Source organism: Oryctolagus cuniculus, chromosome 7 (assembly GCF_051225735.1).
Source record: "Oryctolagus cuniculus isolate XC-2025 breed Fujian yellow rabbit chromosome 7, ASM5122573v1, whole genome shotgun sequence".
Taxonomy (NCBI): domain Eukaryota; kingdom Metazoa; phylum Chordata; class Mammalia; order Lagomorpha; family Leporidae; genus Oryctolagus; species Oryctolagus cuniculus.
Window position 1 is genome coordinate 90822987 of NC_142873.1, and position 27147 is coordinate 90850133.

At 39.5% G+C, this 27147-nt stretch overlaps 1 protein-coding gene and 1 long non-coding RNA gene across 2 annotated transcripts in view; one reads left to right on the forward strand and one right to left on the reverse strand.

The window, feature by feature from the left end:
- The window catches only part of ADGRL2 (adhesion G protein-coupled receptor L2), a 689746-nt gene extending 683172 nt beyond the window's left edge, over positions 1-6574 (reverse strand). Inside the window, exon 1 of the mRNA XM_089337145.1 lies at positions 6164-6574. The gene's annotated coding sequence lies outside the window, so the exon portion shown is untranslated. The remainder of the gene's footprint in view (positions 1-6163) is intronic.
- LOC103350141 (uncharacterized) lies at positions 1-26548 on the forward strand. The gene is made up of 3 exons (XR_007923578.3): positions 1-357; positions 17647-17705; positions 25598-26548. It is a non-coding gene; the product is annotated as an uncharacterized LOC103350141 (long non-coding RNA).
- Positions 26549-27147: the final 599 nt, after the last annotated feature.

A 27147-nucleotide genomic window follows, 5' to 3' on the forward strand; every position in this document is an offset into this window, starting at 1 on the left:
GGGGCAAAGGCTGAACAAGGAACCGACTGGGAGTGTAGAGAACATCCTCTAGCACGCCCGCCCCCGTGGGTGGTGGAATCCACATGTTTACTGCCTTTACCCACCCCGGATCTTTAGGGAAATGGGGGCTTTTTGTTCCCTCAGATCCTATCTGTGCCCAGGTTGGTGGGTCCCGAATGCGTTTCCTGTGTCGCTCCTGGCAGCGCTGCTTCCCGAGCCCCGTGCCCGGTTCCGCACATCCCCGCCTCTTTCCAGGAGCACACTGACTGGCAATCATTGCACCTTTGAGGCTGCCTTGAAGCTCGATCCTCTGACAGGCTCCATCTCCACCCTGCTTAGGTGATGGTGTCTGCCTGGGTAAGACTGCATTTGCCAAATTCTGTTACGGCCGTGAGCTTTCTCTGTGGGATTTCTGATAGGATTGCCTATCTCATGGTTCGCCTTAAAAGCCGTCTTATATCCTCTTCGCTCTCATCCTCACTTAGGGCCCCAACTCTTTTTACTTTTCCATTTCCAGGGAGCCAAAGCGTCAGGACAAAATTAATCTCTATTTATGATTCATTACTATTTCTATTAGATATACGGGGCGGGGGAGTGGGGAGATTTAGTGATAGAAGTTAAAAACTGTAAGTTGGGGTTAGTAAGAGATGCCAGGATCTGAGTTCTTGACAAATGCTTCTGTCCTTGTCTCGCAAGAGCTGTCTGCTTTCTCCATTGCTTCGCGATCGCCTGTGTTCTTGATATTTTCTTTCTCCTTTTCATTCCCCTTCTCTCTTTTCCCTTTCAGGAGTTGCCTTCCCCTTTAACATCCAAAATGTGAAATCATAGTCTATATTATTGTGCCCATTGGAATAATTTCTTTTCCTATGGCTATTTTAAAATGTAACCTATGTGAATTTTCATATGCAGTCAGAACATAGGCCCAGTGTCTGGCATAGAGCTAAATCTTAAGAAATGGTTTGAATGGGTAGATGCTCTTCTCATTGTCCTTGTAACAAATTTTTAAAAATATGCAACTGAAGCTAAGTATATTTGAAAATTCAATCCATTCTTTATTAAACAAGAATTGGCTCTGGTCTGAGCACTGATGTCAGGTTTGTGAAAGACAGAGAGTTAGTGTGAGTTTCATCTTCAAATATTTTACAAGCTATTTGGAATACAAGAATTTGATCCATAAAACAACTGGGGAAATGTGAGAAAAGAACACAGTTGGAGGCTGACTTGTGTGGTGTGCACAGTAGACGCTGCAGATACATGGGAACAAGTCTCAGTTTTGGGAGAGGCATTTTATTAATTTTTTGAGAGAGAATTCATAGAAAAAACGCATGTATCTGTAAAACAACCATAACAACAATAACAAGGACTTTCTCATCCTGGTTTAAGGCTTCTACTAATTTTGGCCTTCCTTTCTCAATTGAAGATCTGATTAGCTGCTGAAGTTTTATTTTTGAGCTCAGATGTGTTGATAAGTGTCCAACCTGAACCAATTGTGAATATATTTGAGAATTAAGTTGTCTGGATATTTTTGCAAGCCTTGTTCAGTGAGAAAAATCTTTTGACTATATTTTTAATTTTAGGAAATTGACTTTTTTTAGACAAGGAATTCAGTTATGCAGCTGATGAATGCAGCAATGGACACAGTCTTCAAATGCTTTTAGATCAGTTTTTTTTTTTTTTTTTTTAAACTCCTTTGAACGTTTGTATCAACACATGGCTCCTGACCACCATCCTTGGTTCTCATCCTGCCCCCTATTTTCCTTCAAGGTAAGAATATCAACCTAGTAATGGAGAACTCACATCTGAAAGGAGTGTCTCACAGACTGAGAAACTCCCTGGGTAAGAGGTGATGGCAGGGTAAGCTCAAATTTAAATTAATTCCCAACCTTTCCTGTTCCAACAATCGACATCTAACTTAGCTAATCCTGGCAAAACGAATAGGTTGAAATAACTATCAAGATAGATTCCTGGGCTTTCTGCCGGCTAGCAGATAGAGGCTTTGGCTATATAGGGCAGTCCATCTGCCTGATAGTTCACGTAAGATCTAAAAAGAATTGCTAGTATCACAGAATGGCATCAAAATTGTTTTCCATTTGTTCCTCAGGAAATGTGTAGCTTGCTCAATTGCTGCTGACCCGTGTTCCCCACATTTCTGCCATTTGATTATGTGTTGATGCTGTTGAGATTTTTGTTTACATTAGATAATTCATATCCACAGGTCAAATGAACAATCTTTAAATCAGATTCCTGTGGGTTACATGGGTGATAGTTCATCTTCTCACACTGGGAAGAAGAAGTAGAGGGAGACAGCTCAAGCCCCCCTAAGTACACGCAGCTTCCCTCTGTAGCCCTGTTCTTACTCACTGCTCCCCAAGGAGATAACACCTCCCAACACAAGGACAGAGGATTATGGTCAGTGTTTTACAGTCAGGCCATTTAAAGAGTCATTGTCACTTCATTACTTTTCTGTATCTGCTTTCCTTATGTGCTGGTGTATTTCAACTGCGGAAATTTTCACATAGATATACCCAATCCAAAGAAAGGCAAGGACCAGGGCCACCTTTTGCTACCCAGGAGATTTTGAAGAAAAATCTGACAAGATAGAAGGCTCTCTTTTTTTTTTCTGATGGGAACAGTTGTTTGCATCAAAATTTTAATTGTTATCAGAACTTCAATGGAGTTGCTAGGAAAGGTAGTTAGATAAAGCCTCGGGTTAATTTCCATCATTACCAAGCACTTTACACCACTGAAAAATTCCAAACATATAAAGAGATGTCAATCTTGTTCTTTAGACAGAAAAAAAAGGTGGGGGGTGGTGGCGCTTCAAAGGCTGTCAGTAGACAAGTCAGTCAATTACAGATCTGATTTAGTTCTTAACTCCTTGAGGTAAAAGACGGGTGTTCTGCAAGAGTAACCATTCCCAGCATGCATTAAATGAAACAACTTTTAAAAAGTGTGATATCATGGTAATACCAGACTGAGGTGAAGTGCTATCAGGAGTGGAAAAATCAGAATCAGATATCCGAATCACAATAGCAAATGGGTAAATAGGAATATTTTTACTATGGGGAGTCCTTACCAAATTTAGTTATCCCAGCTGATTAGCTAGGAAGGTATTGCTGAGTGATGTTTCAGAGCCAGCAACAGAACAAACAGGTTCAAGTCCCCGGTCTGGCACATCCGTGTGGCCTTGGCTAAATGATTTAAGCTGTCTGTACTCAATGTTTTTATCTATGATTGGGGACCATAGTCCTTACCCATGGTGTTGTGCAGATTTAGATGAACATAAACAAAGCAATAAATATCTGCTGAATGTTCTCAATAGCACAACCAATCCATACACAACAATGACTTCCAAGACCTAGAAAATATATATGGTATGCTACAAATGCACATGGACTTCAGATTTTTTTGGCACTAAAGGAACTTATTTTTTAATCTTGTTTTTCCTTGACAATTTGGAAGTCCCATGGTAGAATCTAAGAATTTTGAATGTCTGCAAGCGATATAGTCATTGAAGCCCTGCTGATGGAGAACATCTTTTTCCCTCTAGCAGAGCTGCAAGTTCCTATGGCCTCACTGAACACTCCTGAAGTCACAGAGAACTTATTAACACCCTCCATCGCATCCTTTTAAGATGAGAATTTATCTTTTTTAACTGACCTCAGTAAAATCAGCAGAAAGAGCCAGGTGGGAATAGCAACATGGTATTAGATACAGCCATGAGGTTTACCATTTCTATAGATTCTGCTGCAAGGCGCACTAAAATGGACTAAAATGTGACTTATCTTGAACAGTTGCTTGAATGAATTACTAGAGGAGGGGAAGTTTACAGATGAAGCAAAAGAAACCCACGGGAGTGGAAGGCTGTGACCATTTTATTTAGGATGCATAGTAAAACCTAACTTAAGGCATACAGGTTAGGTCTTTGGAGAGTTCTTTCGGGGTTTGCAAGCAAGCAAATGCGAGAGTCTATAAAATATGGACTTTGGAAATAACTCTTTGAAATGATGGTTTGAGATTCTGTGGGGAGTGCCTTCAGACTTCTCAAATCCTAGTAATTTGGTTGTAGAGAGAACGCCTGGTTATTTGCGTTTTCTCTGTCCCTGAAAGATCTTGGCCACTTTTCCTGTCTGTCCTCAGCCTCCGACTGCTGGCAGAGTGCTCCATGGCTTCCTTTGTTCTGAGAGGGCACCCGGTAGTTCCCCACTGGTCTCAAGTTCACACAGCCAGGCAATCCCACACACCTTTCCAGTGTGGGGTGGTCTTCTCAAGCTCATTCTAAATAAGAAAGAATCTCCTGGTGCCATCAGTGAGGAATCCTTTTCTTTCCCTATAATGCTGAAGATTGAATAGAATACTCCAGTGGCAGGCTCTTGGGAGGAAGCTGTTCCTGGACAACTGCATGCTTCAAATACATAAATTCAATTAGCCCTTCCTGGGGAGCCTCAGTTTACTTTACAACTCAGTATTTCAAAGAGTTTTAAAGAAATTCTAATTACTGCGTAAGAAATAAGTCAAATTCCTCTTCTCTCACTGTGAAAGGCTTTTATTACCCACTGCTATAAAACATATATCTTTTTTTTTTCTGTTGCTATCCTAGCAGAGTAGCCTGCATACCAATAGGATCCCCAAAATGCCACAAAGCAGAACATATTTATCTGTTAAATTCTATGTACAGTAACCTAACAAATGCCAGAGACAGAAAGATTGCCCTCTGCACAGTAATACTTGTGTAGATGTCTTCTTTATGCTAACAATGACAGGGCTTCGTGCCTTGCACTGTACTCCAAAATCAGTGCTTTTTTTTTTTTTTTCCAATAGAAGACTCTGTATCAAAAAGAAAAAGAACTGCACATTTTTGGCACTGAGATATTTTATATGGATAATAAATTTTTTCCCTCGATCCACACTAACTACAAGTATCTACCTAGAAGATGAAATCTAAGATTTATGCCATCAGAACTATTCAGTATATCAGAGGATGATTTTTTTTTCTTTTCAGGACTGTCAACTTTGTTTACTGTTTAGCTCCAATTCTATCTTATCCAAGAGACTAAATAGTCTTGTCACAGCTGCATGTCAAAACCTTCTTAACAAAATAAGGTGGTAAATGTGAAATTACATTAATAAGGTAAAAGGAGCACTTTCAAAGACATATGGCATGTACTGAAATCTAAATTGTAACTGGAATGTTCTAATTATATTTGTACTAATCAAAAAGGGATTTTGGAGTCTGTAATTTTATGACATATTACTATGTTTTAAAATCAAAATGACTAAGGGATGATTAAAATATTATTACAAGTAACTTCAAGGAAACACATGAACTAATGTAAGCCTAGGCATTGCTTTCATAAATCAGCATGTATGTTGTCAAATCTGTTAGCCTCTTACACTCATTTTTAATATGAACTTAACCATTTGGCTGTTAAAAAATCATACTTAAGAAATGATCCCAAGCAGTGCTATACAAACATAACGGTTTTAAAAGCCTGACTACATTAAACTTTTTTTACAATGCAATTGCAATCTCGAGACAATAAATAGTAGCATAGATAATGACAGTAACTGACTCCTCACTAATTGTAATACTTCTGCATAGCCTAGTGACAATTTATGAATTGCGAAGAATAAATCTATTTGACAGGCCTGTTAGCAAGAAGGCCTTCAGCTTCTTGCTTTGCAGCAGAATGAAGTAAAATCTATCCCTTTCTTGCTGTTGTTAAAAACATTCCAACAGTTAGTTCTTTTTCACAGAAAATGCTGCAGGAAGGTTCTAGTTTAAAAAAAAATCTCAACACGACTGAATCTTACACTTCCTTATTATTGGCCAGGATACATGCTAAGTTAGAACATATTGAGAGGTTATTATTTTTTTAAGAGGGAAAACTTGATAGAGCATTGTATTTCTAGATCAGAGAGTGGACACTCTACAATCTTTCAGGCATTGTACAACTGAAGCTGGCTGCCGGGAAAATACGCGTTACAATACCCGGCACTTAAACAATTGTACCTATACCGTTAAGTAACAAAAGCGCGAGGCACCTGGAATCGCAGCATTTGCGCCTAATGCCAGCAACAATATAAAGCATTCAAGTGACATTTGATAATGAGCAGACAGTGGAGGCATTACACACGTCCTTAGAAGAATCAGACTTCCTACCTTGAAAAGACAGATGGAGGTAAGTTCCTTTATAAAAAAAAAGTTGTAAGTAAAGCCAGGCAGCAGTTGCAGTAAATTGAGTCCTTTCAGTCACTGTGTACATACAGCAGTTCTGCAATAAGGGGAAAAATATAATGGGAGGAGCGGCTGTGAACGAGTGACCTCCTCAAGCTGAGTCCTCTCTGTGAACCGAGCATGGAGAGCCACTGCTCCTGATTTGCATGGATTATCTCCACTTGAACAGATACAGAGCAGATACATTTAAATTGAGCTGGCACAATGGCAAAAAGATGGAAGAGTGAATGAATGAGGGACAGCGCAAGAGAGGGAGAGAGAAAGAGAAACAGACAGGAGATCGGAGAGCGTGGATAAGCTGGTTCTTGCAGAACTGTGTCTCAGAAGAGCTACAGCTCCCTCTTCATGTCACAGTTGTAAGATAAGAAATGTTGTCATTAAGAACTGGTTAATCACAGGGAAAAATATACCCAGATTAGCAATGTTCGATCTGATCCAATTTTTATGAACATGTTATGATTCTTCCTTTTTTGTCATTAGGATTTTAGACAGTATGCCAAAAAAAATCTTTTATTAGTAGCTAGGTAAGCAAATTTGGATAAAACTCTGAGTTTTGAATGCGATCAGTGTTTTGACTTGAATGGCATAGATTCCAGTGAAAGAACATAGATATTTGTTCAGTTAGTGCAATATTTATTTTGAAGGATTAAGTCCTCTTAACTTTTATATATCTAGAGACACATACTACAATGCAAGTAAAAAATAGTATTTGAATGTTTATTATTGTTTAATTATTTTAAAGACCCAAATGATCTATTGAAAGAGAGGGTTTTGTTGTTTTGTTTTGTTTTGGTATTGTTCTGTTGTTTTTTTGTTCTAAGCTGCGCCCCCTCCCCCCCCCCCCCCCCCCCGCATATTGCTTCTTGTTGGAATTTCAGAATAGAAAAGCCTTTGTTTTCAATGTAGATGTATTTTGCAATCTATAATTATCACTTGCTTCTCCATTTAGCATCTTTAGAGCTTCCCTGTGTTGCTACCCGGTGTACTCACATTCGCATCTGTCAGTCAGTAAGTCAGCCTCAGATCTCAGAAGGGAACCACCCTCTTCTGAGTAAGTGAACCTGAAGCCTGCCTTCTCTTTGTATAAAGGTGTTTGCAGATGCCTAGCCAGGCAATTAGGGCAATTCAAAGAAAAAAACCCAACAAACAAAACTGACTGAATTGATCATAACCCCTTGTAGAAGCCAGCATTAACTTGGGGCAAACCGAATACCAGTTATTTCCAGTATTCCAGTATTTCCCCAAATGGCGTTAAAGATCTCATCTCAACACAAGCATATGAGCGATATTTGCAGACAGTATTAAAGACTCCAGTCAGATTTTTGCTGTGGTCGGAGCTCCACATCCTACCAGGAAAGATAAAGGATTTAAACCCACTACACTTACAAAAACTCTGACTTGATGGACAGAAGTGATACTTTAAAAGAAATCTCAAGGAAAAAGCTAACACATTTCCATGAGACTTTGTGAAGATCTGAAATTTCTGAAGTGTGCAGACTTAGTGACTATAACAGTGTTTAGGAAACAATTGCTTGAAAGTAAAAGTGTGAAGACAATAGTTATTTTATGTCTCTGACATCCAACTGTCTGATTGCTCTCTGAGTGGATGGTTGAGTTCTCAGGTTTTTATATCAATTTGGACACAGCTTGTATACAGATTAGACCTGTAATATTATTGCGGTCTTCATATTACTTTTCAGGTTGTAAACTCCTTTGAGTCAGGGAGGGTACAATCTCTTTTAAAAGATCTCCTTAAAAATTTTGGAAGTGTCTCTTACATATTTTAGGTGTTTGCTACATTTTACAGAAATAATCCTGAAATTAATGGCAAAACACTATATTTTCCATACTCAGTATGTTCTTACTGTAATAATTGGATTATTGCTTACTGTAATAATTAGATTCAGAAATTATAGTGTTCTGTATCCTCATGAAATAAAAGCAAATAAAATTAATATAGTATAAATGTCTTACCATATATAAGATCGTCATCACAGTATCAATAAAGCTAGATTATATCTTAACATGTATGCATAATTGAGTGCTCACTCTTTATACCAGGGGGTGCCTTTCTAAAGGTATGCTTAGGATTAGAGTCATGACTTTCTGGGCACTAGGGCTGACTCAGTCATTCATCAGTTTTTGGACTGAGGACAAATTAATTACCTTGTTTGCAAAACGCAGCTAATAAAATGCCCTTCATTATTATATAGCTGGTGCGAGGAATAAAGGAAAGGATGCAGCAGAGCACCTGGGTAAACACTTAGTCAGTGTAGACCACTGTTATAATTACTACAGATCTGTCTCCATTGAATCTGAATCTCTCTCTTTCTCTGTGAACTGGGAAGTGTTGTTATGGTGTTTTTTAGGTGCAGAAAAAAGATAACTTTCTGTCTGTTCCTGACTTTTTCTGGTCATTGTGTGAGGAAGGCTCCTTCCTTGTCCCTGACAACCAGAAGGAATGGTACCTCTACCTTTTTATAAAAGACAGAAATAGAAATACTGTTCTCAGGAGAACTAGACAGTGTGGTGGCAGCAGATCCAACCTTCTGCACAGGAATAGGAAATGGCTCGTTTGGTACAATGTGAAGGGCACCCAGAAGCTCCCCCGTCCAGAAATATCTTCCCATCTGTCCGCTCCTATTTCCTGAAATGCCACCATTAGGGGTTCATTTCTATGTCTTACTCGCTTTGCTTTCTCTCTTTCAATGCAGATACTACTGCAGCATTAACACACTAACAAGTTTACACCTAGACTGCTATGTGAATTAGTAGTAGCTCTAATCATTCCATCAGAAACTGTTTCTTCCAGTTATGGGCTGAATGCAGATCAGTTGTGCTAAGGCAGAACGAAAGCTCATTTTGTGTATGCAACACTGTTTTGGGATGGAGTCCTCAGAAGGTTGCTGCTGTACCTGTGCTTGAATGCACCTGGATCCGCCAGTGAGCGTCCCTGCAGCTCGCACTCAGAGAGTAATTGTGGAGGCGCAGGAACAAGGATTAATTCTTTCATTCATTCAGCGAAAAGGTAATGAGTGTTTTGTTGGCAAGAACCTAGGCTAGATATAGGAAACTTTATGGTTCTTTTCTTCACTTTTTAGCAGAAATGATGGGAGCGGATCGATTCTAATATTGGACAAGTGTGCAAAGGACAAACGTGGAGGGAAAGGGTGAGGGAGGCAAGGCAGAGCAGGGGTGAAGGAGAAGGTCCTACAGACAAGGTGATGTTGATATGACTCTTGAAGACAGAATAGGCGCTGTTGCGACAAGTCAGGGATCAAGGCGAAGAGGCTGCAGGTGTGTCTCAGGTTGAGTGACAGCAGGAGCAGAGGCAAGGCAGCAGGAAAGAACACAATGAGCTTGGACAATGTGTACCCTCAGAGCACAGGGTGGAAGGGGAGGGAGAAATGTAGAGTGATGTGACCAGAATGTCAGGAAGGAGCTGAGGAGCAAGCCACAGAAAGGGATGATCATGTTTAGTTACTTCCAGCTCGTGGGCCCAGCCATGGACCTTTGTCCCTTTCTGACTCTGCAGACCTTGTGCGTGTATGTTCACTGGCTCCTGCCCTGGGAACAAATACACAGAACAATGTTCAGCTGACAGAGTGCTGTTCCCAGTGGATAAAGGGGGATATAATGCCAATTAGATTTAAGTCTTTTGAGAGCTGAAATTGTTTGTGAGGGTCTGCCACTCCATTCCCTAACACAAGTGCTGTATGGTATGTTCATATATGAATTAAAATTAATTGTGTTTGGAGACTTTGGGTGTAGCACATCAGGGTGGGAATCACTGCTGGAGTCCTGGAACTCATTTGACATAAAAAGTACAGTACTTTGAAATCCTTAGTGAGACAGATTACCATTATTAATGCCATTAATAGTAATGATGGTTAATGATTGGAAAATCATATTTATGACAACAAGAATGACAACAGAGTCAAACTAGATAGAAAACCTCCCAACTGTAATATAAATTGCTATATTATAAGCTTCCCATTCTCTTCTGTTGCTTAAATCTTAGCTATTTTGACATACTTATCCAGAAAATATTGACGTTTCTATACTTGACCCAGGAATGACAAATAGCTTCTTGTAAATATTACACTTACAGTAAAATTCACTATAGGATAAATGATTACATAGATGTTGGGCCCAGTGGTGGGAAATATACTTGAATTCTAATAAGGACTGGTTCAAGCTTAAAAACAATTAATAACTGTCAATTTCCCATAAACAAGTAAAACCCCCAAAAGGGCACCCAAACCACAAGTGATTAAAAAATTATGCTGATTAACAGAAAGAGTGAATATATTAGGATTCTTTTGATTGTAGTCTCATTTTCCCACTCACCTATCCACCTGGCGACTCATTTAATTCTACATTTGACTACCTCTCAAACGTTTTTACAAAAACTACATGAAATTCCACAGGAGCTGTGAGGTCCTTGAATCTCTGTAAGAAAAGCCTGTGGCTCTACAGCAAGGAGGAGAGTCAGCTAACAAACTCCAGCTAGGGGTGCTTTCAGAACTCACCTTCTCAGGCAGCCTGGGACAATGACTCAGCACAATGAAACTGAGCCCTCGTACAGTGCCTTGGATTCAGATGCTCGCTACCATCGGGTCCCAGCCTTCCAGTCTCCCTCCCTTAGCTTAAAGTTTCCTTGTCCTTCTTTTATGACTGCAAATCCATCTCTTATTAAAATTAGCTCACTGAATTGAGGGAGTGGTGCAACTGGCCCTCCAAGGCCCCTAATTTCTGGACTCAAGGAATTCTTTATGGCCCTTATAGATAACGCCTTGATGTTCCATCTTGTCATGAAAACTTTCATTTCCAGGAACTCCAGGGCCAGAGCTAAAGATACCTACCACATATATGCAGCCCCCAGCCTGACTGCAGCCCACTTTGTCATCGCTGGAATCCCCTAAAGGACATGGGACTGCTGACCATTTGTAGCAGTCATGAACACTGCGTACTGACGAGGAACTTGGACACAAACTGAACACACACTTCTCAGCCCTTACTTCAATCTCTAAGAACATTTACCCCAACCTCTTGGAGAACCTGGGCATTAAGTAGTGGCTGCCTGGCTCCTTGTCCTGTGCTTTATAATAACATCTCTTTTCTTCTGCCACCTCAGTGCCAGCGATTGGCTTCCTGTGCTTCAAGCAAGTGGACCCAGTTTGGAGGGGGTTCTGTAGCAATGCCTCCAGCGGTTGGGTTTTTTTCTACGTTAATAATGGAGTTTTCCTGCCAGGTGCAGTATTCCTCTGCTGGCCAGTTTTTGCTTCCATGTCCTTTAGGGTTGCTCAAGTCTTTGTCAGATTTGTATTATGATCTGAGGTTTTCTTACCTAAACCCTGCCTCTTCCTCTTCTTGATTTGCACAGTCTTGGCACTCCTGTATCCCTACCTCTTCTCTGTGTCTGCTTCCCTGCCGAGGCAAGTTTCTAATAAACCAGCAGTTGTTACTGGCCACAGAACAAACTCTTTCTTCTTTTCCTTCCCTTCAATTTCCAAAGAACTGGGCTCTTTCATATACTCCAAGATAGCTCCTCACTATATTTCTGCTTCGCAACCTTCTTTGGAGAGCTAAAGGTTCTTCCCCAATTGCTCTCACTAAATTGCTTCTCAGATTACAATGTTGTTTCCACACCTCTGGTGTGCTGAGTACAAAACATAGGCACACTACCAAACACAGAAGTGAATAGTCCAATAGACTTATTAGACTAACTGCAACAGACAGAGAAGCAGCAAAAACAACACGTTGATGTGCTTAGATCAATAAGGCTCTGGAAAATGTTCAGGTTCAGTGGCAAAAGAGGTTCACATTAAGGAGGGTTTGAAAGATGTAAGGGAGTCTAAGAGAGGCTTGTTGGTTGATGGTGCAAAATCTTGTGGTGTAGGGAATAACAGAGAAAAATGGATGGGCTTTGGGAATACAGTCATTAGCGAAAATGATCGGGCATTAGGATTTTAAGTGTAATTCTTATCTCTAGCCCCAAGGCACATGTATGTTTCTACCTTGGACAGGATAACTTGCCTTTGTATTCCACTTGTAAAAGTTTTTGAGTTTCCAAAACAATGGCATTGTTTAGCAATAACATATTAACAATAATGAATCCTTTGCATTTTAGATTCTAAGATGAACATAGTAGGAAAGGAAAAGATCCTTTTGGAAAACTTTGCTTCCAGCCAGGTACTCCTAAGGAGATGCAAATAACTCCTAGGAAGAAGTTAGTTGCCTGAGCTCTGAACTTCTTTTTTTTTTTTTAAAGAGTTAGGTCTACACAACACCTGCTATATCTCAACAAGTAAATATTTTGCTAACATATATATACACACACATATATATAGAAATATGATTATTATAAGGGAAATTAAAAGAATATATGTTTCCATGTCAATATAAAGCAAATGAATATGCAACACCTTTAAAAAGTTAACACAGGGGCTGGCACTTTGGCATAGTGGGTAAAGCTGCTGCTTGCTAATGTGACTGGGAAAGCAGTAGAAGATGGTCCAAGTGCTCAGGCCCCTGCACCCATGTGGGAGACCTGGAATAAGCTCTTGGCTCCTGGCTTCCTCTTGGCCTAATCCCAGACAATTTCAGTTATATGGGGAATGAACCAATGGATGGAGGATTCTCTCTATCTTGGCTCTGTAACTCTGCCTTTCAAATAAATAAGCAAATCTTTAAAAAAAGTTATCGGGCCAGCGCAGCGGCTCACTAGGCTAATCCTCCACCTGCGGCGCCGGCACATCGGGTTCTAGTCCAGGTTGGGGCGCCGGATTCTGTCCCGGTTGCCCCTCTTCCAGGCCAGCTCTCTGCTGTGGCCAGGGAGTGCAGTGGAAGATGGCCCAAGGGCTTGGGCCCTGCACCCCATGGGAGACCAGGAGAAGTACCTGGTGCGCTGGCTGCAGCGCGTCGGCTGCAGCAGCCATTGGAGGGTGAACCAGCGGCAAAGGAAGACCTTTCTCTCTGTCTCTCTCTCTCACTGTCCACTCTGCCTATCCAAAAAAAAAGTTGTCACAAACATTTGTGATATTTTAAAATTCAAGAAGTAATGCTTATTATGACCACTTATTGCACATGTTCAGCTGATCTTTGATTTGAAGCAATCATTTGCCCCACTTGCAAAACAGATTTTAGATAATTTAGAGCATAGGGACTTTAATGCATATGAAAAGAGAATGCAGACACACCAAGAAATCATGGCAGTTGCAGACAGAGTTGCATTTCAGTTTATCTTCCAATTGGATATCTCCATCATTTATTCATTTCTTTGTGAGAAATGTATTCAATGTCTACTGCTTAGGTATACAACAGTGAACTAAGACAGATCTATTTCTTTTCATCATGGGGTTTATTAACTAAGACATAAGTAACTATATTAAATAATGCAATAGATCGTAAAACTTGCAATAATGATTCATAACCTGTCTCCTCGATGGATAGTGACTATTTCCTCATCTCTTGATTCTAGACTGGTTTTGTGACTTGCTTTGACCAAAAGAATTTGGTGGAAGTTAAATGGTACCACTTCTGAATCTAGGCTCCTAAGAAGCCTTGCAGCTTCCACTCTTACACAGCTGGAATTATTCATTTTCTATGAAAATAACACCAGGCCAGCATGAAAAGGATCAGAGACCACATGGAGAGAGATCTTTAGACCAACATGAATCACCCAGTTCCTGCTGACCTACTAGAAGTAGCACGAGCAAATCCAGCCAAGATCAGCAGGCCCTGGCCTGGCCAAGAATGTTCAAGCTAAACCTATTATAAATCTGCAAAATGATCAACTACATACACAATTTTCAACTTAAGTCACTAAGTTTTGGAGTGTTTTGCAAAAGAAAATACAAATGACAAAAAGACCCATGACAGGAATAAACTTAGGACAGAGCACAGAGATATGTTAATACAATTTATTGACATCAGGGAAGGCCGCCAGAAGGAATGAGGAGGAGTGTCAACTAGTTAATGACCTTGACCGCTGTGATATAAAATCTTTATAGGATAGAAAGCATTGCTACCACACATGAGAGTACTTCAAAAAGGTCATGGAAAATGAATATTATGAAAAAACTGGATAAATTTCAGGTTTTTTTTTGCATCAAAATATCTTTTAATTGTTTTTCATAAACTTTTTGTGGTACCAACCATTAGAAATATCTACAGCTATTTAAACAAAAAAACTTGGAACATCCTTGACTCTTACAGCTAGTGTAAAATCCTTTGTAAGTTCTAACATACCTCCAGAATGCAGCCATTTTTTTTTTTTTTACCACTTTTACTATTATTACTCAGAAACAGGTTATACACTTATCTGAATTATTTCCCTGTGTCCCCTGGTCCCAAGGATTCTGCTTTGCAGTCTTGCTACTTCCTCACAGGCTGTTTTGACTACAGGAACTAGAATGAGCCTGTTGTCACACAAGTAAACTTTTGCTACTCCTCTACTCAGAACTCTCTATTGGGTTGAGTGGTGGCCTCCCAGAAGGTATGGCCACATGTTGTAACCTATAGAACCTGTGGATATTATCTTATTTGGAAAAAAACATTTTTGTAGATATAATTAAGTCGAGGATCACAGGTGAGATCACCCTATGCTATCTGGATGGGCTCTAGGACCAATGACAAGTATCCTTGTACAAAGGAAGGAAGACAAGGTGACACTGAAGAGAAGACTACTTGCACCCAGAAGCATAGATTGCAGTGATGTGGTCCCAAGCCACGTAAAGCCTGGAGTTACTGGGAGCAGGTAGAGGCAAGGAAGATTCTACCTTAGAACCTTTGGAGGCAGCATGGTCCCTGTAAACTTGATTTTGAATTTCTATTCTACATAACTGAGGTAAAATGCGTTTCTGTTGTTTGAGCCACTTAGTTTGTGCTCATTTTTTTATGGGAGTCTAGGGAAACTGTTGTATCTGCCAGTGAATTCTTATCTCTTGCAGAGAAAAACATAACTGCTGATGTGCTTACAGGCTTCAAGCTCCATTTGGGCTTCTCTCCTCTGACCTCTATGACAGGATAGCTACCCCTGCACCTCCTTTTGCCACTTGAGCCTCTCTGGCCTTCTCACTGCTCCTCCAACACATAAGGCATTCTCCCTTTTCAGTCTGCATTTACCCTTTCCTCTGCCTTGCATGCCCATCTCCTGGATATCCATCCCTGCATGACGCTTTCAAGACTGTTCCAGAACGTCTTTCATGTAATGGAGATTCCTTTGATAATTCTTTTGAAATCTAATCTATCATCTAGCACTCTTCATTTCCTGCTCAGCCTTGTCTGCCTTCCTTGTCTTAGTTCTCTGTACAACACTTATTGCCTTTGACCTACTATAAAGTTTACTTATTCATTTGTTTATTAATTATATTCCTAACTATGATATATCATTAAAAGATATATAAATATATTACTTATATTACTTTCCCTCACTGTCTTATGTCCAGCATTTATGATAGATATCCAGTAAATAAATGTTCAATTTAGTGGGTGTTATGTTTATAACTTAAGGAAAGGCTATGAGGAATCTGAAAACTCTCAGTTTTGCCTACTTCTTTTGGAAAACGTTTCCAAATTTGTCCATAATTTTCATTAGCTCCTGAATAGAACTAATGCTACTAATTTTCTGGAGTAGAAGAGCATAGATGCTGTAATTTTATAGGACAGTGTCATTATTCCATTATGGTAAGAAGCTCATATACAATTTGTACTTTGAAGCCCCTTGGTTTTCACTTGTCACTTTACATTTGACTTCATACTAGCTCTGGCACTCTGAGTGAAATAGTAATGAGGGCATAGCAGCAGCTTTAGCAACAGGTGATGAAAGTTTAAATGCTGGGGATTTTTAGAAGGTTTGAAGGCAACAGCATCAAAAGGTGGATACACATGTAAAGTGGTCCTGGGATGAGGGACAGGGAACATGTGTTCTTTGCTGATTTTCTTTGATGAATTTCAAAGAATTTACAGCATCTTCTAGTAGATTGGTAGCTTCTAAGCATCTATTACATATATGCTTGGTGGTTTAAATACACATAGAATTTGCATTAGTCTTGCCAGTTCATGCTTCCTGAATAAAGGACTATGAACTCAAATGCTAGCATCAGATGCATTTGCCAGTTACGCTGTATCTCTATCTATCCACCAATATATACATAATAAATGCAAACATATATGCATACACACATATAAACAGTAATCTTTTCTCCAAAATGTATAAAACAATGTAAATAAAGCATCATAAGACATCTTTTGTTCTATCCTTTGTCTTGAGAAAGGGAAAATGTATAAAACAGAAAGCCACAGAAGCTCCTGTCACAACATCTGTGCTATTTGGCTTTAGGAATTTTGCTTTCTTTATGCAACTACAGAGATGTCTGCATAGCAACAAAAAGTGAGACAATACTTCTATCCTTTGAAAAGCAAGAGGGGAGCTGAATGAAAATATAAGCAATCATCAGAAACATAAATGAGAGGCTGTATTCCAGAAGTGGAATTAGTTCGACTAAACCAATGTCTAACATGGTCAAGGAGTTAACAATGTTGTGGTATTTTAATTAGGGTTGGAGTCTGGGTTTGATTCAGATAAAAATCCTCAACTGCTTATCCCTGGCATACCAGGACTGCCCAAACATCTTGGTCTGCAAAATTAGGCTGGGAATAGCGCCCAAACAGGATTTCTGAAAAGATTCTTGGGACTTTCTTTTTTGACTGAGGCTCGATATTCTGCAAAGATTGTAAGAACAGCCTGTCTCTTTTATGTTACATAGCTAGAAGCTGGGAATGGAATAATATAAGAGAAATGTTTACATGTGCTTGAATGAAAAGTTACCTACACTAGTTTATATATTAAAATAACGTTTTTAGTTTTCAAGACACAAACTATAGACACACTGACTTAACTACGTATTTCACTTGGCTAACAATGGATGGAAAGTAGTTACTTATTTAAAAACAATTCTAGGGGCCAGGGCTGTGGCGCAGCAGGCTAATGACCTGGCCCAAAGCACCGGCATCCCATATGGACACCAGTTCAAGACCTGGCCACTCTGCTTCCAATCCAGCTCTCTGCTATGGGAAAGCAGTGGAAAATGGACCAAGTCCTTGGGACCATGTGCCCATTTGGGAGACCGGGAAGAAACTCCAGGCTCCTGGCTTTGGACCAGTGCAGCTCCAGCCGTTGCAGCCAGTTGGGGAGTGAACCAGTGGATGGAGAACCTCTCTCTCTCTCTCTCTGCCTCTCCTCTCTCTCTGTAACTCTGACTTTCAAATAAATAAATAAATCTTTTTTAAAAAAGCAATTCCAGTGTATCCCGAAATGGCTCATACATGAGAATAATAAATTCCGTGGTCAGTGGGAGTTAAAAACTGCCACAAAGCAGCATTTAAAAATATTGTTCTCTTAGTGCTTTGCAGTGAAAAGCAGATGGACGCGACGTGAGCTCTTCCATGCCTTTTGCACCTGGTAAGTAGAAAGTGGTTAGGGGAGAAGATTTTTCAGACATCTAAGTAAATTAATTTGAAATATATGCAAATTAGTTATGCAATTTCATTGCATAGTTGTAAAAAACAGGAACAGATATTTCATTTAGTCAACAAAAACATATTGTGCACTTTGATGTTGATACAGTGAACAAAATGGACATCATGGAGCTCACAGTGAAATGGTCTGACAGGAAGGCAAACATTGAATAAATAAACATCATCTACCTATATATTATCTATATCTCTCTCTACCTATGATAATCATCATCAATATAATCTATTTAATTACAAGTTTCATTATGTTCTATGAAGGATACAAATTAGGCATTATGATATAAGTGATTGAGAAACTGCAGAGTATCACAAATAAAGGTGAAAGAAGAGTTGAGATAGAAGCAGAATACAGAACAATGAGAAGATGTCACCATCTGAGGAATGAGGGAAAGGAACATTGCAGGAAGGAGAAGCATGCTATATGATACTTCGGTATGAGAAAGTGTTTGGCATGTTTAGGAACAGATAAGAGGGTTGGGGCTGGATCTTAGGGAGAGAAGAGGGTCACAGGAGATATATTTGGAGAGAGAAGAAAGCTAGAATCCTCTGGGATTCTAACACGTGGAAAGAATAGTGATTTTTATTCTAAGTGTGATAAGAAAACTTTAGAGTGCTCTGCATACTGCTTCGGGATGAGATGGGGTCAGGGTAGAGCATTTGATGTGCTTTCCTTTGCAGGATTATCCTTGGCTGCTATGGAGGATGACTTGGAGCCAGGCGAGAGTGGAAGTGCAGGGGCCAAGGAGGAGGTCATTCTCATCATGAGGATGTAGCACAAGGGAAGCTTGACTATGGTGTGGTCATGGACACACATAAGAATGGACCGATTCAAAAACAATTGGAGTGAGGAAAATCAAAGAACCAGGCCATGGGGGGGATGAGGAAGAAGGAAGATCCAAGAGTGACTTCTAAGTTTCTGACGTAGGCAATGGGTACATAGTCATAATACTTTCAGAGGTGGGAATGAAGAACTAGATTGGAAGGAAAGGAAAATTGTAAACAACATGTTTACAAGAATCATAATCCCTCCAAGCAGAGATGTAAAGATCATAAGCTGTGCTCAGAGGCCCAGCCTAGCGATAGAAAGGAGGAAATGCAATTAGAGAAAGGATCTCAGCTTAAACATCTTCAGAGGGCCCCTGTTGCTCTGGTGTGTACTCCAAGGGATTCGAGATGCCATTGAAGTGTCTCTACCATCGTACCATCGTACCTTTACAACCTTACAGGATTAGTGACACAGGAAATTGCTTTTCCTGAATCCTAATCTGACTTAAAATGGAAAGTGACAAGTGAAAAGTGAGGTGCTCAGCAGTGACTATGAGCCTGTCCCTTCAGCAAGATAGTGCGCCCTGTGCATTCACACTTTATTTTCAGCTCAGTAACAACCCTGAATACCCTGCATCACTATTTATCTTTTTATGATTCTGTCTTCCACCAGAACCTGCATTCATCAGAGACAGAGCAGTTGCTATTAATCTCATGATACCCAAGGCTTAATACTGAGAACCCAGGGTGCTTGACACATAATACATGCTTAATAAATCTAACTGGTAATGCATATTAAACAGAGCAAATAAGGATTAAATTTGCTTGGGAAGTTTTGTAGACCCTGTGAGTTCAATTCTGGTATATTGTTGAGCAGGGACTGGGAATTCTATAAGAGTAAACCAAGTGCTCAATGTTGACATATTTGGTCTTCCATGCAGTGCTTAATAGAGTCTGGTAGTTCCTGTTTTGGGTAATGATAGTTTTGAACTCCCCTGCCATGCTAGACTCAAGAGGGCAGTGGCAGGAAGGGACTGTTGTAAGAGAAAGCAACATGAAGCCCTTTCTTTCCCTCCTAACCCAGCACTCACACATGCCTTTAACCAGGACAAATGGGTACTGCTTTCTTTCCACTTCTAAACATACTTAGGCTGTTCCTTAGAGATTTCTTTTCCTCTTCGAGTCTGTCTTAAAAGTGAGTTTTCAACTGACTTTATTTCTATAACAATAAGTTCTGGAGTCAGGGAGTGCATTTTATGATGTATTGTGGCTGGGCTCCTCATTCTCTAGGGATAACATTGCCCAGGTGTGAGTCCTGTTTCAGTGCTTCCTGTATCTTCTTCAAGAGAAATTAAAAAGATCCTAGAACCAATATGGTCTCCTATTGGCAAAGAAGTTGAAGACCTCTGGAGCATCTAGTTTCTTAGGTCTAAACTATTTTGAATGGTATGGCAAGTCCAAGAAGACTCATAAGTCTTAGAACTGTTTTATAATTCAGAATGTGAACAGGGCAATGTCTAGGGAGACCTGATGCATCAAAAGAAAAAAAAAATGAAACATGAAGGGTAGCAGCTTGAGCTTATGTTTTAAGAGTGTTTTCCTATTGTGTGGTAAAAGGCAGAAATTGTAAGAGCCTGGAATAAAGGTTACAAATTCAAGTGCTGTCAAGGACCAAGAAAGTAAAGTGAGTGAGAAGCACAGACCTGGTACTACATAATAGAGTAAGCATAGTGAGTCATGGCCACTGCACAGTGCACCCATGCCCTGCTGACCCCAAAACAAATACTAACCACAAAAAAACAAAGTGTGAGAGTGAATCTTTAGGAATGTACATAAGATCATACTATTCTCCTGCTTAGAGCCCTCCAAACCTTCCTCTGAAGGCCGAGATCTGCAATTGCCTGTGAGACCCTCCTTGACCTACCACTTCTCTGACACCACCTCTTGCCACCTTCTTCTCTTTCTGACTGGTGGGCCTCTTGGACTCCTCACAGGTCCTTGATCACAACTGGCATGTCTTGGTCTCAGGTCTTTTTACTTGTTGCATCCCCTGCCTGGAATGATCTTCTCCCAGCTGAATACACACTCCATCAGTTTTGCCATGTGCTACAAAATGATGCCTGGTTATTGATGCAGCCCTGATGGTACTCTGCCTCCATCTGTCCCTAGCCCTCTTATTTTGTCTTATATTTACAATAATTATCACAATCAGATGTCTTAATATTTCTGAAAATAATTTGAAGTGAATATGTAATATTCTTTCAATAGGCTCATTATCTTAAGTATAAATGTGTACATGTATGTGTGCTTGCACGTGTGCTCTGTGGATGTGTCAAATACTCAAATATGACCTCTCATTTATTTACAGAAAAGTTTTATGGATTCTTCAAATATCTTCCACCTGGGGATCTCTTTCTAGATTACTTCTTGGATCTGACTAAATGCCTCAGACACTCCATCAGCTTCTGCACGTAGCAGTACCAATTCTTCTTTCTCCCTAGATTTCTGTCTCGGGCCTTATATATTGGCTCAAGATCAGCTGCATGTTGTGGGTCAACTTGGCTGAAAGGAAAAGTCCTTTATTCTTTCGCTTCACCCTCCCTCCTGCAGTGCCTTGGGTGGAAGGGCAGCCATCTTCCTCTGCAGGTTCTCCTAATCTGCCTGCTCTTTCTAGATTTGTCTTTGTATCTGCTCACACCCCTCAGACGACACGTTGTGTTTTGAATAGCTGTTGAGAAATTCCTAAAACTTGGTCCTATCTCCAACTACCTTTAAAAAATTCTTAAGAAATCTTGATTTACTTATAAATCCCCTAAAGGTTAAGACACTAAATAGGTTTCACAACCTTTTAACAGGTCCTGCATAGATGCTCTAGCATCTGTTGATTTTAGCCTTTGGAGTCTTGGTGAAACTCTAAGAAAAAAAGAGAATGTTATGTGTAACATTCTACTACACATATATTTAGTGTTTAATTCATATATTATATCTGCATCCCATTAAAAAGCTAGGCTTCTTTTTCTTTTTGGCATAGCAAAAGCCCTGCAACTCAAAAGGTATTTAAAATGGATCACCAATCCTTAAAAATGCTACAGGAATGTATAGAATCATGTAAAATATAAATCTGTGTATTTAAATAGCATCTATATTTTTTATTTATAAGAATGCAAAGGGGTCAGTGCTAAGCCTCTGCCATTGGTGCCAGCATTCCATATGGGTGCCAGTTTGAGTTTTGGCTGCTCCTCTTCAGATCCAGCTCTCTGCTTAATGGCCTGAGAAAGCAATGGAGGATGGCCTAAGTGCTTGGCCCCCTGCACCATGTGGGAGACCCAGAGGAAGCTCCTGGCTCGTGGCTTCGGATTGGCTCAGCTCCAGTTGTTGCGGCCATTTGGGAAGTGAACCAGTGGATGGAAGACCTTTCTCTCTGTCTCTCCCTCTCTCTGCCTGTAACTCTTTCAAATAAATAAATAAATCTCAAAAAATGCAACATATATATTTAATAGTTATTTAACATGAAAAAAGTTCAATGGCAATGCCTGCTAATATATTTGAAATTCCATTATGGTGAACACATTATTCGAAGGGAAAAATACAGTGGAATAATTATTGTTTAAGGCCATTGAGACAAGATTATCTGCAAATCTTTCCAACAAGTTGTCTATAATGAGACAAATTTGTGAACAATATCAAAGAAAATAAAGGAGTCTATATTTTTGCAACAAATTTTTCTTTGCCCTCTCCCCTTTTTAAAAACAAAAAGGAACAGTTTTAGGGGGAATGCTGACAAAGCATTATGGAAGTATGGAAAATGCAAAGGAACTATTTTTGTGTCTCATTATACATCTTAAATTGCTGTTCCAGTATTCGAGATTTGCTTAAACAGTTAACTACTGCCAAACATAGCAGTAGCCGACTCTGGGACAGAAGCGCTGATTGTACGGTCTGCTTGGAGAACATGGAGCAAACAAATACTGATGAATGCTCAAACTCTATGGAGTCCCAATCCAGACTGAGTCCCTTCACCACATATGGGACCCCAGTGGAATTGTGGCCAAGGACAATGAAACGTTGAATTTACTAAACTTGACAACAGAGTTAAATTGCTACCCTCAACAAAGCTGGGGCAATAAGATATAGAAGACCAAAAGGCACAAATAATGCAAAAAATCGTAAAATGGTGTAGAATTTTTATTCTTCCAGTCAGGCTTTCATCTCTTCCAGTTTCATTCAGCCCTTGAGATGAGAAAGTTGGGTACAAATCCTTCAATGCCTCGTTGCTAAACACAGGCTCTGTTACCCACAAACAGGGGCTTTGTTTATGGTACAGAAGCACTGTCATGGGCTGAAACTATTAATGAGTTATTTATTTTAAACATATTTCGGATTTTCCATTACTAAAATGATTTTAGAAAAGAAGCACCATGTGTATATATGAACATCATTGCTATTATTTATTTATTTATTTTCTTGACAGGCAGTGTGGACAGTGAGAGAGAGAGACAGAGAGAAAGGTCTTCCTTTACCGTTGGTTCACCCTCCAATGGCCGCTGCAGCCGGCGCGCTGGGGCCGGCGCACTGCACTGATCCTATGGCAGGAGCCAGGTACTTCTCCTGGTCTCCCATGGGGTGCAGGGCCCAAGCACTTGGGCCATCCTCCACTGCACTCCCGGGCCACAGCAGAGAGCTGGCCTGGAAGAGGGGCAACCGGGACAGAATCCGGCGCCCCGACCGGGACTAGAACCCGGTGTGCTGGCACTGCAAGGCGGAGGATTAGCCTAGTGAGCCGCGGCGCCGGCCTGAACATCATTGCTATTAAAAATAAATAAATTTTTTCTGCTTAGTTTTGGGTGTTCTTTATACATTAAAAAGTAAGAAATTACTGAGAAAGCAAAATTTCACATTAACTCACAGTAGCTACATATTTGCACAGCCCATATTCAGAAGACTGAAGCAATGCTAAGGTCAAATCTCTGAAGTCAATGTGAATGATCAAATATCTGAAGAAATGAAGACAAATATTGTCTTTGCTTTAATTATCTCAATAGCTTTATTATTATTCTGCATGTGCACCAATCTAGAGACTCAATGGGTTCATGAGAACCTGACAAAGGTGATCAGGGAACATTTATACCTGTGGATACTGTTACTCAGAAGCTATAAGGACAAAAGACCACTCTTGCAGAACTGCTTGCTAATGTCATCTCTATTGGTATCAGCTTCTCTCTTTCTTTTTCTCTCTCTCCTCCCCCCACACCCCTTTCTCTTTCTCTCCCTCCCTCCTTTGGTCCTTGTAGATTCTTGGTTCTGTAGCTGAATAGTCAAGAAGAGTCCAACAGAATTGAACTTTACTTCTGTCTTTGCTTTACATCTGTATGATGTGGAGAATTTAATATGTCTCTTCAAATTTTATATTTTCATCAGTTATCTAGGAATAATGACAGCTACCAACACTGTTAATCTTGATGAGAGGTTTAAAATAGATAATGTATAGTATCTGGCATAATCTAAGTATTTATCATAGATCAGTTGTAGTTGCTTTTCCTTTCTGCCACTCGTTTTTTGTTCTATAGCAGCATATTCATTCATGGAGAGTACATAACTTCTAGGCTTTGCTCGCCATGGTTCACTATTTCAGTGTCTTAAATGCCAAACTCCCCAAAGAAGAATCTGGTTGACTTATGCCAAAAGTCCTAAGCCACAGCCCTGCCTAAGGACCCCTTATATTTTCAGAATGTATCCATCCCTAGTAGGATCAGCTACACTCAGGGGACACACAGAGTCAATGGGTCACTGCTTGCATTACATGAGTTGTGAAAAGGCAGTTTCCTTTAGAATGCCTGTGAAGGTTGTGGAGGCAAAGACTGAACTCCCTGCTAGAATATAGGTGTAGTCTCAGTTCTGACATATCAGGACGGCAAATCCAGGTCTCCAAATCCAGCTTAAGGATTTTCTGAATTTTCAGGTTTCCACTATCAACCAAGAGTACTGGGTGATTTCCAACTCATCTTTTCCCTCCGATGACATGAAGTAGAGTCTGTATCTAAACATGAGAAATAACTGGTTGTCAACATGACTGAATTGGTCACTATTGTTTGTCACAGCAGGTCCTCACAATCAATCCACAAGTGCCACAGTCCTTCTGCAATCAGGATTGATTATTATGGAAGCCAGCTGTGGCTCATCTATTTCATTGCAGATGGCCACAGCTTTTGATTCCATCGAGAAATGTAATTTGTCACCAAAAACTCAAATGCTGCCTTCACAGTGTTTTACTTTCAGACACAGGGAGGATAAATGACCATATGGAGCTGAATGTGGATTTGTCAGACCTGTAACCAAAAGTCTTTTTCAGCACTGCCAATGGTGAAATGGGGGTTATAGGTTCCCAGTTCTAAAGCTCTTTTGCATAAACAAATTACAGGGAGTTCAACAGGACATAATTTTTAGTCCTTTGCGTTGTACACACATGACTTATGTCTGGGTTCTCAGCTTAAGAAATCCATGTAACTCTCTATGAAAAGATAAATGTATCACTCTAGTCATAATAATGTAATATAATAATATATAAAGCTTCCAACAAATGGTTTTATTGTTGTACTTATTACTTCCCAATTTTGATAAGCATTTAAGTTTCCATGCAAAATTACTTTATTCATTTCAGTAATAAAGAAAGAAATAGATGAAATAGAAGTTTGATTTAAAAGTCTCTGTTTTGCTCAAGATAAGCTGGTAAAAAGACATTTGTTGAAGCTACTAAGGACCGTGTTTTCAAAAGCTCACTGCTAATTTGAACCCTATCAAAGCAACACACATATGTGCACCCATTTTTCAGTGCAAATCAGGAAATATGAATAATTTAAGTGCTTTTGTGTTCCAAATTTTCATTAAATATAACTCTAATGCTGGTCCTGGGTCTCAGTCTTGTGTCAGGCTTACTTTAGCAAAATGAATTAAAGAAATAATGGACCAAATAAAGTTTCCTATCAGGAAATTCACACAAACTGGGCTGACAAAGGACTTTAGAGTCTTTTAAATATATTCTTTTATTATTTCTAGGGGTATATTATTCTGGGCATTCAAAGAGGTGATTTTTACTCCCTGAATGAAATCTGATGGATATCCAGTGTAATGAACTCCCAAAAGAATGAAGACATGTTTCCGGGGAAGAATTGAGGAGATCTTGCTTCATAGATTGCCACTACTAAAAACTGAGAGAGAAAACAGAAAAGAAAATTAATGGCACTAGATGTTTGTGAAGCAAACCAACTATATTTTCAGTGTGTTATTTGATCATTTATAAAACATATGTAAGTTACAAAGCTGGGCAAAAATATGTGTGTTATGTTATCGTCCTCCTTCTGCATTTTAAGTTAAAAGAGAACATATTATCAGCTTGGAATTTATGGATTAGCTGGAATGTAAGCTTTAGGAAAGCTTGAGGAATTTATGTGGTTAGACAACCTTGGATTTTGAGCAATCCACAACCATGTCCAATCATCAAACAACTGGAGGTTTGCTATATTCTTTTTTCCTTCGACTATCAAAAAAGAAAAGAGGAAATGATGATGCTTATCAGAAACTCTTAAAGTGATGGTAGAGCAGCAAAGATCAATAGGTTAATATTTTTAAAACCCGATTCAGGTGATAAAAAGTCTGTAAATACATAAAATAAACATTATGCTAATGATAGACTATTGATCATAAAAAAATTATTTTGCTCCAGGGAAATATCTTCTGTAGGTTGTATGTATGTTAGTTTTGCATAGATACTGTCATAGTAATAATTATAATTTAATAATCCTAAGACTGGTATGAAAAGCAGAGTTCTCAGTATGCTTTCTACAGCATGTATAATTGTTATTTAGAAGTTTTGTACCTGAGACATAAAAAGAAGAAACCTTCTATAAGGTGCTTTTAGATAAAGCTAAGCATGAATTAAATCGGCCTTATCTACTTTTTTGTTCTAGCTTCTGTTCAAATCTTATAAATAAAATACTTTGAAAATAACTTGTATTTTGTCTAATATTTTAAGCTTTTTCAAAGTGATTCCTATTTTTTCTATATTTGCATGTCATTTGCTGCTTAGACAACCAAATGAAATACATGGGCATATAGAAAGGTCAGAGAAGAATTATGACTCCCCATTCCAACTGACAAGGCTAACATTCTTCTAGTCATCTAGATTCATAACCTTAGTTTAATCTGTACATTTTTCTTCTTACTAACTAACTTGAATCAATTGTCAGTCCTGTATTTTCATATTCCTAGATAGACCAAAATCTCTCTCTCACTCGTCTATCTTATTCCCACCAGCACCTTGTTTAGGTGTCATTTCCTTTCATCTGTGTCATTGTCATAATCCTCATCTTGGCTTCCCCCCAAGCCAGTATCTGAGAATTCAGTCTAGAACTTCCTAGTGGATAACAGAGACCCAATTCTTTGTGTCCCATGGTGAGCCTTAGCAGGGAACTAGAATCAAGAGCAGAGCCAGGGCTTGAAATCAGGACTCTGTGGGTGTCGCAAGAAGTATCTTAACTGCTATACCAAATGCCCACCACAGCATGCCATTTTTTGAGGTGACATTTGTATTGAGACTAAGATGCATT